Source organism: Giraffa tippelskirchi, chromosome 5 (genome assembly GCF_054371585.1).
Source record: "Giraffa tippelskirchi isolate mGirTip1 chromosome 5, T2T-mGirTip1v1.2.pri, whole genome shotgun sequence".
NCBI lineage: Eukaryota > Metazoa > Chordata > Mammalia > Artiodactyla > Giraffidae > Giraffa > Giraffa tippelskirchi.
In genome coordinates this window covers 22,545,957-22,558,640 of record NC_137279.1, presented here as the reverse complement: position 1 = coordinate 22,558,640, position 12,684 = coordinate 22,545,957, and the positions used below count along the sequence as shown (strand labels likewise).

Below are 12,684 nucleotides of genomic sequence, written 5' to 3'. Positions count from 1 at the left end.
GGGGGATTTGTAAACCTTCTTGCTAGTTCAAGTTAATAAAATACTTTTTACCAAAAATTCTAAAGATCACTTATGCTAAATGTTTTGCATTCAAGTAAATTTAAAATGATTTTATCCTAAAAGTTTATGGAATAATTAAAGGCTCTTTACTGGTTATGAGCTAAAGTTGGCATCTTTATTTTAGATGCTTGGGGTTGGTCAATATAATGTACACAGTGCAAAGGGTCACAAAATCATTTGAATGATGATTGCATTAATATATTTTTATGAAGTCCCAACTTTTTATTTTATATTGAAGTAGAGTTGATTAACAATGTTGTGTTAGTTTCAGCTGTACAACAAAGTGATTCAGTTATACATATACATGTATCTATTCTCTTTCAAATTCTTTTCCCGTTTAGATTGTTACATAATACTGAACAGAATTCCCCTTGCCACACATCAGGTCCCTGCTGGTTCTCCATTTTATTTAATTTTTATTTTTTTTAATTGTGAAATTGTGGTAACACATTTACAGGAGACTTGGAAAATATAGGACAAGGTTACATATAGTTCCACTATATATTACAAATATTTTTTAAGTAGATAAATTTTTGGTTTTAGTTTCAATATCAAACTCAAAAATTAATAGAATGAATATACAGAGAAGTAGAAAGATATAGTAGACCTGAAAAGAACCAATTCAACATAACTAAGACTTATACAACTTTCACACAACAGCAGGATACAAATTCTATTCAAGTTTCCATAGACTGTAAGCTGGGAGACATACCCAGAGACATAAAACAAGGTGCAAAAATTTCATGGTCTAAAGGTATCACTTCATGGGAAATAGATGGGGAAACAGTGGAAACAGTGTCAGACTTTATTTTTTTGGGCTCCAAAATCACTACAGATGGTGATTGCAGCCATGAAATTAAAAGACACTTACTCCTTGGAAGGAAGGTTATGACCAACCTAGATAGCATATTTAAAAGCAGAGTCATTACTTTGGCAACAAAGGTCCGTCTAGTCAAGGCTATGGTTTTTCCAGTGGTCATGTATGGATGTGAGAGTTGGACGGTGAAGAAAGCTGAGCGCCGAAGAATTGATGCTTTTGAAGTGTGGTGTTGGAGAAGACTCTTGAGAGTCCCTTGGACTGCAAGGAGATCCAACCAGTCCATCCTAAAGGAGATGAGTCCTGGGTGTTCATTGGAAGGACTGATGCTGAGGCTGAAACTCCAATACTTTGGCCACCTCACACGACGAGTTGACTCATTGGAAAAGACCCTAATGCTGGGTAGGATTGGGGGCAGGAGGAGAAGGGGACGACAGAGGATGAGATGGCTGGATGGCATCACTGACTCAGTGGACATGGGTTTGGGTGGACTCCGGGAGTTGGTAATGGACAGGGAGGCCTGGCGTGCTGCGATTCATGGGGTCACAAAGAGTCGGACACGACTGAGTGACTGAGCTGAACTGAACTGAAAGGTATTGAAATCATACAGAGTCTGTTCTTTTATCACTGTGGAATTATGTTAGAAATCAATTATCCAAAGACATTTGAAAATAACCCATGTATTTTCAAATCATGCCATATTACCCTCAATTAAGTATAAAGATCTTTCCAATCACATAACCTAGAGATCACTTAACCCTGTTGACTGACAGTCTTTTATTTCTCTCATCCAGCAATGGTGGGATGGATCCCTTTTCCTTGGGGAAGAGATGTCTGTGGTTTGTTGCCTTTGCCAATAACAAAAATGTTGGTGAACTGGATGGCAAAGCTGTTGCCTTAGGCATCGTTCACATGAACCATATCAAAAGAACCAGGAGGTCTATTTCAGTTGGTGATCACACCAATTCTTCCCAGGTTAGCATCTCTGGTCACCATATACAGGTTACCAGTGTTCAAGTTGGTGGAATGGGTAAATCTTGTTTGTCTCCAAATCAGTCTGAACAGTGTCATTCACCTTGATGAGGGGAACAGGGTAATAGATGGTATGAGCATCATGAGTTACCAGATGAGGGATTCCTTTTGTGTCCACAGAGGTCTTTCTCACTTTGTGAAACTTGTACTTAGCTTCCTCAGGTGGACTACAACAAACAGCAAAGTGACCCTTGGTGTCATAGAAGAGAGGGGAATTCTCTCTTGTTAATTCAGTCTTGTTAAGGCTGATGACATCTATTAATCCAGCAGGATAGGTTAGGTTACATCAGTTTGGATCTTTGCCATCAATTTTTTTTTTCTTGTATTTATTTATTTATTTGGTTTCACTGGGTTTTAGTTGTAGCATGTGGGATCTAGTTCCCCGACCAGGGATCAAACCAGGGCCCCCTGCGTTGGGAGCATGGAGTCTTAGCCCCTGGATCACCAGGGGAGTCCCTGCCATCAATCTTAATGAACTGTTGCACATGCAGATCTTCTTCATCTCCTATCAGAGCATACTTAAGTCTGTCCCTTAGAAGATGATGAGGGGGAGACTTTCCCTAAGGCATGTGGGGACTGGTAGATGGACAAGGAACAGTACATTTATCAGTTTTTCAGCATCCAGTGCTTTGGAGTTGCTACATGCTTCAGATACTTCCTGAGACATTGAATCAGGGTGGTGTTAAACATGAAAAGAGCATTCTTTAACCCTTTTCAGCTCACCTAAACTTTCTTTGAAGTCAACTTGGTTCTTAAATTTACTTTGTTTTCTCAAAGTGTAAAAACAGAAAAAATAATTTCTGATAAGTGAGATCCGTTCAAAATCGCAAATTCAAGATTTCAGTGTCTCCAAGTATAACCAGAAAAACAAGTGTAATGTAACCCCCTAAATTTTATTCCTTCATTCATCCTTTTGCTCATAATTTGATCAGTTTTCATTGAGTACCATCTACCTGCCGGGATATTTCTTAAACTCAGGATAAACTGTGGTCTCTTGGGACTTCCATGTCATTAAAATGCAATGCTGTGTGATAGCGGTCATCCTGGAGATATGCACAAGTGTTACTGGAACACTTGTGGGGGTCACCCTTGCTAGATGAGAAAATTTGCATTGGTTTTTGGAGAAAATGGCCTATGAGCTGTAAGCCGAATACGAGCAAGCCATGGAAAGAGCAGGGAGTTCCTGTAGTGACATTATATGTTTGGGAGCAGCTGGTTCAATGGTAGAGAGGCACAGCTGAGTGAAAATTCAAGCGAGTGACATGTATACAGTGGAATATTGAGTAAGAATAGTGTGCGGCAAACGGAAGACTAGGATAGGGCTTTATATGCCACACTAATTTGGCATGCTCTCCTAAAAGTACTCCTAAAACCTTTGAAGGGTTTTAACCATTGGATTGGGGTGATCAGATCTGTTTTTTGAATGACAGTGCCAGTAGGAGTGTTGCAAATAGATTGAGAATAGGGTATGAGAACTGTGGTCTGGAATCAAGTTAGAAGCTGTTACAGTAATCCAGGCAAGAAGTGATGAGGTCCTGAGCTACACTGTTAACTATTTCCCAAAGACATAAAAATAATTTTTTTTTACTCAATTCTGGGCCAGATACTTTAAACAGTTACTTAGAGGAAAGCAGAATACCTATTTATAGGCAAGGCTAGTTCTTTTTATTTTCTTTCTCATTAAAAAGATTAGCCCATCAATGCAATTTCAAGCCATATGATATTTTAGAACTTCCTAAGGAAAAAAACAATAGTCAAGTCAATATTAAATCATCCATGCTTACAAATGGACTACTCTCTTTTCAGGCAACCCTCTGTAGATTAGAGTGAAATGGCTTCCCTGTGGCTCAGCTGGTACAGAATATGCCTGCAATGCAGGAGACCCTGGTTTGATTCCTGGCTCAGGAAGATCCATTGGAGAAGGGATAGGCTACCCACTCTAGTATTCTGGCCTGGAGAATCCCATAGACACTGGCAGGCTATAGTCCATAGGGTCGCAAAGGGTCGGACATGACTAAAGTGACTTAGCAAAGCAATCTGTAGATTAATTAGAATCAAACCTATACATTTTAATAGTAACATATGTTCTGTTATCTGCCAATCTATTTTCAAGTCTATATGAGTATGACTGTATGCCACAGTGAACGAATGAACAGGAAAGATCAAAGTCATTTTATCTGGTTCTGTGGTTTATAAAATTCAAATCAATGTGAAGAGAACATAGCAGGCATCAGACATCCATCTCTGCTTGTACCAGGTCATACACGGTAATTCTGTCCAAGTACAAGTTTCCATGGTAAACAGGGCAAGACTTGCCAACACTTCACAGGCTTCCAAAAAGAAGCTGTGTCCTCTTGGGAGAACTTTGTAACTGGAAAAGAAAATCTTCACGGATGAAATCTTCAGCAAAATCAAGTCACAGACTGTGTTTCTGCAGCAGGCCTTTTGCCAAATGTCTCATCAACAAATATGGCACTGGCAGTGACCCGTCCTAGGGTAAAGGTGGTTTATAAAATGCTCCTGCCAAACCTTGTTTTTATTTGCGCACAGCTTCCTAGGGGAAAAAAAAAAAAAAAAATCTGACTTTGAGTTGAAATTTTCCACGTTTCATCCCAATCCAAAGGTTACTTAAAAAAAAAAATTTTTTTTTTTTTGGAAAGTTGAATTAAAGTCAAGTGAAATTTGTGAAGTTTAGTCATCTATGTGTACACAAAGATCTCGGTGAGTAACACACAAAAATTACATTTTCCTTTTGCTTGTGACTTTTGAAAGACTAAATCCTTTTGGCTCTTTCTTTTGAAACCCTGTCTCAGTTACAAGGACAGGAAACCAACCTTTTTTTTTTTCAATTTATTCAAACAATTTTTTGCCTAGGAAGAACTAATTAAATTTGTAGTTGTTTGTCATGCACAGACCCTCAGTCGTGTCTGACCCTGTGACCCCGTGAACTGTAGCTGCCAGGCTCCTCTGTCCATGGGGTTTCCTAGGCAAGAACACTGGAGTTGGGTGCCATTTCCTCCTCCAGGGATCTTCCTGACTCAGGGATCAAACTCTTACGTCTCTTACATCTTACATCTCTTATGTCGCCTGTGTTGGCAAGCAGATTCTTTACCACTAGAGACACCTGGGAAGCCCCATTAAAATAAGACTTTACATATTAAATCCACTAGTAGCAAAAAAAATTTAGGATGTCTTCACATATACATACATTTGATAGAAAAATATATTTACAAATCATGAGCATAATTCAAATAAATTCAACAAATCTACCAAGTACCAGGTACTGAGAGTTCAGTGTTCGAGGTATATAAAGCTGAATAGTGGAGTGGAGATAAGAGTAATAACAATGGCAATAATGTAAGGCAGAATACAGTAAGTGTAGAGGTATAAGCAAAGTAATGTAGGACCACAAAAATGGAGAAATTAATGTTGATTGGCGGAAGGGGATAGTTTATTGTGAGTTTTGAAGGATTGAGAATGGCAAAGATCAGTGAGTCGGGAAGGACATTCCAGACTAGAGGCCAGTGTGAGCACACTAATGGAGGTTAGAGATGGGACCAGTCAAGGTTGCTGCTAAGTTGGATGTGACAGAGGACAGAGTAGAAAATCAAGTTACGCAAAGTTGAAAAGTTAGGCTCAGAGTTTCTCAATGCGTGTGCTACTGATTTTGGGGGGGTGAATGGGTCTTTGCCATCTTAGGGAGTGTGTGCCTTCTAAAAGCCATCAGTGCTCCATGGCATTTGGATCACTGAAAAGAATTCTAAAACATTTTCAAATCCATCCTGGGGACAGGCAGTATCACCCCTGCAGAAAATGACTGAAGGTGGCTTGGATTCCAAATTTGGGGGCAGTACTTAGTTCTGTGGGCTTCCCTCATAGCTCAGTCGGTCAAGAATCTGCCTGCAACGCAGGAGACCCGGGTTTGATTCCTGGGTTGGGAAGATCCCCTGGAGAAGGAAATGGAAACTCACCCCAGTATTCTTGCCTGGAGAATCCCATGGACAGAGGAGCCTGGCAGGCTACAGTCCATGGGGTCACAAGAATCGGACACGACTTAGCGACTTAACTACTACTACTACTACTACTACTTAGTTCTGTAGGTGGTGAGTATCTACTAAAACAGTTCTGACTAAAGCAAGGGCATGGGCAGGCTTGGGATTCAGGACAATGATTTCTGGAGATTGAATCAAAGAAGGAAAAGAATGGGATAATCAAGTCAGTCTATTGCAATAGTCTAGAGAAGAGTCAATGTGGACTTGAAGTAAAGAATCTCATCACTTTCATGCTTAAAAACATTAATATACATTATTATTATTAAAGTCTTTATTGAATTTGTTACAACATTGTTCCTGTTTAATGTTTTGGTTTTTTAGCCGCAAGGCACGTGGGATCTTAGCTTCCCGACCAGGGATGGAACCCACATCCTCTGGATTGGAAGGCAAAGTCTTAACCACTGGACCACCAGGGAAGTCCTTATTATTATTTTAGCTCTTCTTTTTGCCTCTGCTACTCCATTGCACTGCATTGTAGAATTCTTTGTGCTGTAGCTGTTTTCCTGGTTTTTTTCTTTCCCAAATTAATATCATATGGTAAAGTCAGTCTTACAAAAACAAGATTTTTAGAGGGTGATCAAAACACCCTCTCTACAACATACTTTCTAATTATAGCATAAACACGTGGGGGTGTGGAAAGCTCTATTTAACAAACAAGACAGAAAGAATGCTGTTTCTCTGTTTTGTTTCAGATAGTGTTTGGATTCTTTCACTTCTTGAGAGGGCTTTTTTTTTTTTTCTTTTTCTTTCCCTCTCTCTTTTTAAAAGAAAGGCTCTGTTGACAGTAGACTGAAAAGTTTTGAAACCCAGATGTCAATTCAATGGAAACTCAAAGTGGATAGGCAGATGGAGTCTTTCAGAAGCACCACCAGTAGCCAGAACAGAAGACAGTGCCCAAGGCAAGGGAGGCAAGTAGGTCTTGTCGCTGCTCAGATGTGTGCAGGTGGTGGTGGAAAGCACAGCTACTTCCACGGAAGCCCAGGCTGCACATCTCTAAAGGGCACCCCGAGTCAGCACAGCGGCTGAAATCACATCTTTAACAGGTCCTCTCTCATCCACATTGCTGCCTTTTTGTTTCCCCAGGGGACTTTGGAAGGGCCTCACTCCAGCATTTTTGCCTAGGAAATCCCATGGTCAGAGGAGCCTGGCAGGCCACAGTCCATGGGGTTGCAAAGAGTTGGACACAACTTACCGACTAAATAACAACAACAACAAATATTGACAGAAGATCAACCACAGATATGTTGTGCTTTTTTTTTTTTTTGTAAAAAACCCTCTTCAGGAAACTTTCAGGTGTTTTTTCATGGGAAACAAAATGGGATTTCAGGCCTCATTAAGCAACTGAAAACTTGTGCCACATCTACACAGAGGCTCAAGGACTTGAAATTACAAATTCGAATCTGATCCAAGTCATTAGTGAGGCTCTCATTCTCCAAACCTCCTCTGAACTTTCAGCTGGGTTAATGTTAAGGGTCTCTGAAATGGGCTTGGGCCCCCACTCATATTTACCAGGGCTCTAGTCCCTTCAGTCTTTTCTTGTGCAAAATTGTTAATTTTGTTCTTCACTGAAGAACATACTGAAAAAAAATGATTATAATGTTTCTTAAATTTTCCTGATACTTTCTATGTTATAAAGCAATTTTATATATATTAACCCATTAAATACTTTGAAGCTCAGATGATTAAGGGATTTATCCAAGGTCACAGAATGGAAAATCCAGAACTCACATCCAGGTCTTTTTGACTCTGAGCTCATGTGTTCCCTCGACAATTTGCTTCTGAGTTACCAGCACTTTGATCCCTGAACTGATGGTAAGGAGGGCCAGAATTTATGAGCAATATGATCTCCCAGTTCTGACCCAGGAATCAGTTGCTTCAAATAATGAGAATCAGTTCCATTGGCAGTTTCCAAAACTGTCTTTTAGAAAGTGCTATTATGGCAGCAGCTTTTGTGGTTCATTACCCTCTGTGACAGGAGAGGCCAGTGGCCCGGCTCCGGGTGCCCCTTCCTCCCTACGTTGTTGTATTCGGTGACTCCCAGCAGCATGTTCTCCTGGCTGTGGTAGACTCCCAGTTGCTCCTGTCACCAGCTTTTGAAAGGTCCTCTGGGTCATTCCAGAGTTTCTTGTTTCCTGGAATAGCTCCTTGGCAAGTAGACAGTGCAGCGTCACCACCTCTAAGGGCAGACCTCAGTTCTGGTGCTCGACAGCAACTTGTGTCTTCAAATAAGCCCCTGGAGTGACTTAGGGGAAGCAAGGCTCCCTAAAGGTCCACGATGTCATGCTGGGATTTGCTGGACTCTGAGACAGATTTAGGTCTCCTGAGTCTCCACTGGTTCGGAGTGAGTGCCTTGACATTCTTCTTTCAGTAGTCACATGTGTTGCCTGTAAAATTTTTCTCTACATGATCAGTTCTCCTTTATTGTGTGTTTATGTGAAATGAGCCCTGGAAACCGCCCTAGGCATCTCCAAACATTTTAGCCCTCATAATTTTCTAACAGTGACCCTGGGTTATGTAGAAACTCAAAATTAGTCTTCATAATCACTTAGCAATAAGAGTAGAGTGAGGTTTATTTAGGGCTTGTGCCATGCCAAACCCTGCAGAAAGTTAGTTTAGTTTAGTTACTCAGTCGTGCCCGACTCTTTGAGACCCCAGGGACTGTAGCCTACCAGGCTCCTCTGTCCATGGGATTTTCCAGGCAAGAGTACTGAAGTGGGTAGCCATTTCCTTCTCCAGAGGATCTTCCAGACCCAGAGATTGAACCCAGGTCTCCCACACTGTAGGCAGACACTTTACTGTCTGAGTGGCCAGGGAAGTCCCTAAAGAGCTGGACCACAAAGAAGACTGAGCGCTGAAGAATTGATACTTTCAAATTGTGGTGCTGGAGAAGACTCTTGAGAGTCCCTTGGACTGCAAGGAGATCAAACTAGTCCATCCTAAAGGAAATCAACCCTGAATATTCATTGGAAGGACTGATGCTGAAGCTGAAGCTACAGTACTTTGGCCACCTGATATGAAGAGCCAACTCTTTAGAAAAGACCCTGATACTGGGAAAGACTGAAGGCAATAGGAGAAGGGGGCTGCAGAAGATGAGATGGTTAGATAGCATCACTGACTCAATGCACATGAATCTGAACAAACTCTGAGAGATAGTGGAGGACAGAGGAGCCTGGCAGCCTACAGTCCACGGGTTTGCAAAGAATTGGACACAACTTAGCAAATGAACAACAACAAATCCATTCCAAGCACGGAAGTGCTTTCTATTAACTTTTAAAATCCTCATAGCACATTCCTGAGGAAAGTCCTGTTTTAAGCCCCATTCATTTACTATTTTTTAATTTAGTAAAAAGACTTATTTATGTATTTGGCTGCATGGGGCCTTGTTTGTGGCAGGTAGGATCTTTGATCTTTGCTGTGGTATTCAGGGTCTCTCGGCTGCAGAATGCGACTTCTTAGTTGCAGCGAGTGGATCTAGTTCCCTGACCAGGGATCGAGCCTGGGCCTTCTGCTTTGGGAGTGTGGCGTCTTAGTCACTGGACCACCAAGGAAGTCCCACTCCTTTCAAAAACAGGGAAAAGGAGACTTACGAAGTTAAAAAAAAATCTGCTCAGGAGGTAATGGATGGGAGATCTGCCTTCTGGTTCTTTCTGAATTCCAGAAATTTTTCGTGGATAAGGAAGAGTATATCACATTAAAGAATTTGAGTGCCTCCTTTATCCTTGCAGAATGTCACATTTTCCCCGAGGACAGATATTCTTAAGCCTCACGTGGTCTGAGCAGAACACTTCTGTGGCAGATACTTCTTTTCTCACCTAACTGATTCTTCCTTGCCAAAATGAAAAGTTAGTCGCTCAATCATGCCTGACTCTTTGTATTCCCGTGGGCTGTAGCCCACCAGCCTCCTCTGTCCATGGGATTCTCCAGGCAAGAATACTGGAGTGGGTAGTTCCCTTCTCCAGGGGATCTTCTCAACCCAGGGATCAAACCTGGGTCTCCTGCGTTGCAAGCAGATTCCTTACCACCTGAGGCACCAGGGAAACCCCCTCCTTGCCAAAGTCTCTGGTTTTGTTCAAATTGCAATGTGCTGTGGAGCTTCAAGAGATTGGATCTTTGTTGGCCTCATTCAACCACAGAGATCACATTCTTCTTTGCATATTGGGTATAAGAGCAGATCTGGATGAGTTGGGGGATCTTTGGGGCACTTCTAGACAAGATATTCCTCTTTGAGTGAATACAGAACCACGTGAGGAGAAAGCACCTTTGTCCTCATTCTTCTCTTCCTGCTTTGGACAATGTTGAGCGAGGAGGTGATGCCTGGGGCTCAGAGAGCTTGCGGCCATTAGATTACAAGCCTGAGGATAGAGATCAATGACCTGTGGCTGGCAAAATGGGATAATAATAATAATAATAATAATAAAAGCCTGGTTCTTTTTAAATGACATGGAGCCTTCAAATTGATCCTGGAATCACTTCTGAATTTTTCATGAACTTGACAATAAATGTCCTTTTATTTGTGCCAAGGCTTCACAAAATGTGAGAAGTATGTGCCAGTCTGCAAACTATTTCTTACTGCTCTGTAAAGGGATAAGAACACAAATTGAGAATAAGGGCTTTGATACTACTCTAGTACATTGTTTGACACTGTTGTTACACTAGTGACAGGAGACTTGTTGAACAAGATATTGACCAGTCCAAGATGGATTGGAAATTAAAACAACAGCAACGCCACAGGTAACTTAATTGACAATTCAGTGGACTTTTTTTTTCTTGCTGTTAGCTAAGAGTATCGGAGAAGGCAATGGCACCCCACTCTAGTACTCTTGCCTGGAAAATCCCACGGATGGAGGAGCCTGGTAGACTGCAGTCCATGGGGTCGCTAAGAGTCGGACACGACTGAGTGACTTCACTTTCACTTTTCCCTTTCATGCACTGGAGAAGGAAACGGCAACCCACTCCAGTGTTCTTGCCTGGAGAATCCCAGGGACAGCGGAGCCTGGTGGGCTGCCGTCTATAGGGTCGCACAGAGTCGGACACGATGGAAGCAACTTAGCCGCAGCAGCAGCGGCAGCTAAGAGTATTCTTAACTCTTAAGAAAAGAAGTTTGTGCCCACATGACTGATATACTCTCAAATTTAAACGACTTTATGTCACATGGTAGAGACTTAGACACAACTGAACTTTTTGCTTAGGGGCTGTCTTAACAAATGTGTTGTTCTGTTTGATCTGATTCTTCTGTGGTCATCATGCTTTGAGAGAAAACCAAGCCTCTTCAGGTAAAGCAGGGTGGTATAGACTGGTCACTTGTTAAGTATAGCAAAAGTATAATGTTGATAACACTTAGTTCAGGGCTCCGTCATGAGGTCCTGCAGGGGCCTCTCCCAACCAACCAGTCTGTCATTTCTCTTCTTCTCTCTCCTATTCTTGTTTTTACTCTCAGCTTGACATGAAGTCATCTTTAAGAAGTTTTTGAGATATTTTTATTTTTTACTGAAGTATAATTGATATATAATATTACATTATTTTCAGGTAATCACTACAGCATAGTAATCCAGTATTTTTATGGATTATACTCCATTAAAAGTTATTATACCTAAGGTCATATCCATGAAACATAGTCTAAAATCAATTATACAAATGCTAAATCAACTCTAAGATTTAGTGCTCAATCATTGTATAAAAGAAGTTAGAAAATAAAGAATTTCCAGATAAAAAAGTTATTACAAGATAATGTCCATAATTCCCCATGCTATACAATGTTTTCTCATTGCTTATGTATTTTATACATTGTAGTTTGTGTCTCTTAATCCCTTACCCCTAATTTGCTCCTCCCTCACCCTTCTCCCCTTTGGTAACCACAAGTTTGTTTTCTTTGTGTGTGAATCTGTTTCTGTTTTGCATTTATGTTCATTTGTATTATTATTTTAAAAACATATTTATTTATTTCTATGACTGCTTTGGGTCTTAGTTGCAGCATGCAGGATCTTTCACTGTGGCAGTCAGGCTCTCTAGCTGTGGCTCACAGGCTTAGTTGTTCTGTGGTATGTGGGATCTTAGTCCCTCAACCAGGGATTGAACCCATATCACCTGCATTGCAAAGTGGATTCTTAACCACTGGACCATTAGACAAGTCCCTATATTGTTCTTATTTTTTAATTCTTATTTTAAAATTTTTATTTGTATAATTTAAACAAAATTTTATGCAATTTTAAAGGTAACTTTCCATTTAGTTCTTACCAAATATTGATTATATTCCCTGGACTGTACAATATATCCTTGAATCTATCTTATACCCAATAGTTTGAACTTCCTATTCTATCTCCCCTATGTTCTCCACTCCCCTGCAGCTGGTAACCACTAATTTGTTCTCTATATCTGTGAGTCTGCTTTGTTTTTGCTGTATTCACTAGTTTGTTGTATTTTTTAGATTCCACATATAAGTGATATCGTGATATTGTACAGTATTTGTCATTCTCTGTCTGACATTTCATAAAGCATGATATTCTTTAGGCCCATCCATGTTGCTACAAATGGCAGGATTTCATTTTTCATGGCTGAATAACATTCCATCATACATATATGTTAGTCACTCAGTCATGTCTGACTCTTTAAGACTCAATGGACTGTAGCCTGCCAGGCTCCTCTACCCATGGAATTCTCCAGGTAAGAATACTGGAGTGGTTGCCATTCCCTTCTCTGGGGGATCTTCCCAACCCAGGGATTGAA

General features: G+C 40.8%; 1 pseudogene; it reads right to left on the bottom strand.

Annotated features, from left to right (window-relative positions):
- Window positions 1-1,774: 1,774 nt before the first annotated feature.
- Window positions 1,775-12,684, bottom strand: part of LOC145505159 (small ribosomal subunit protein eS4-like) — a 112,730-nt pseudogene continuing 101,820 nt past the window's right edge.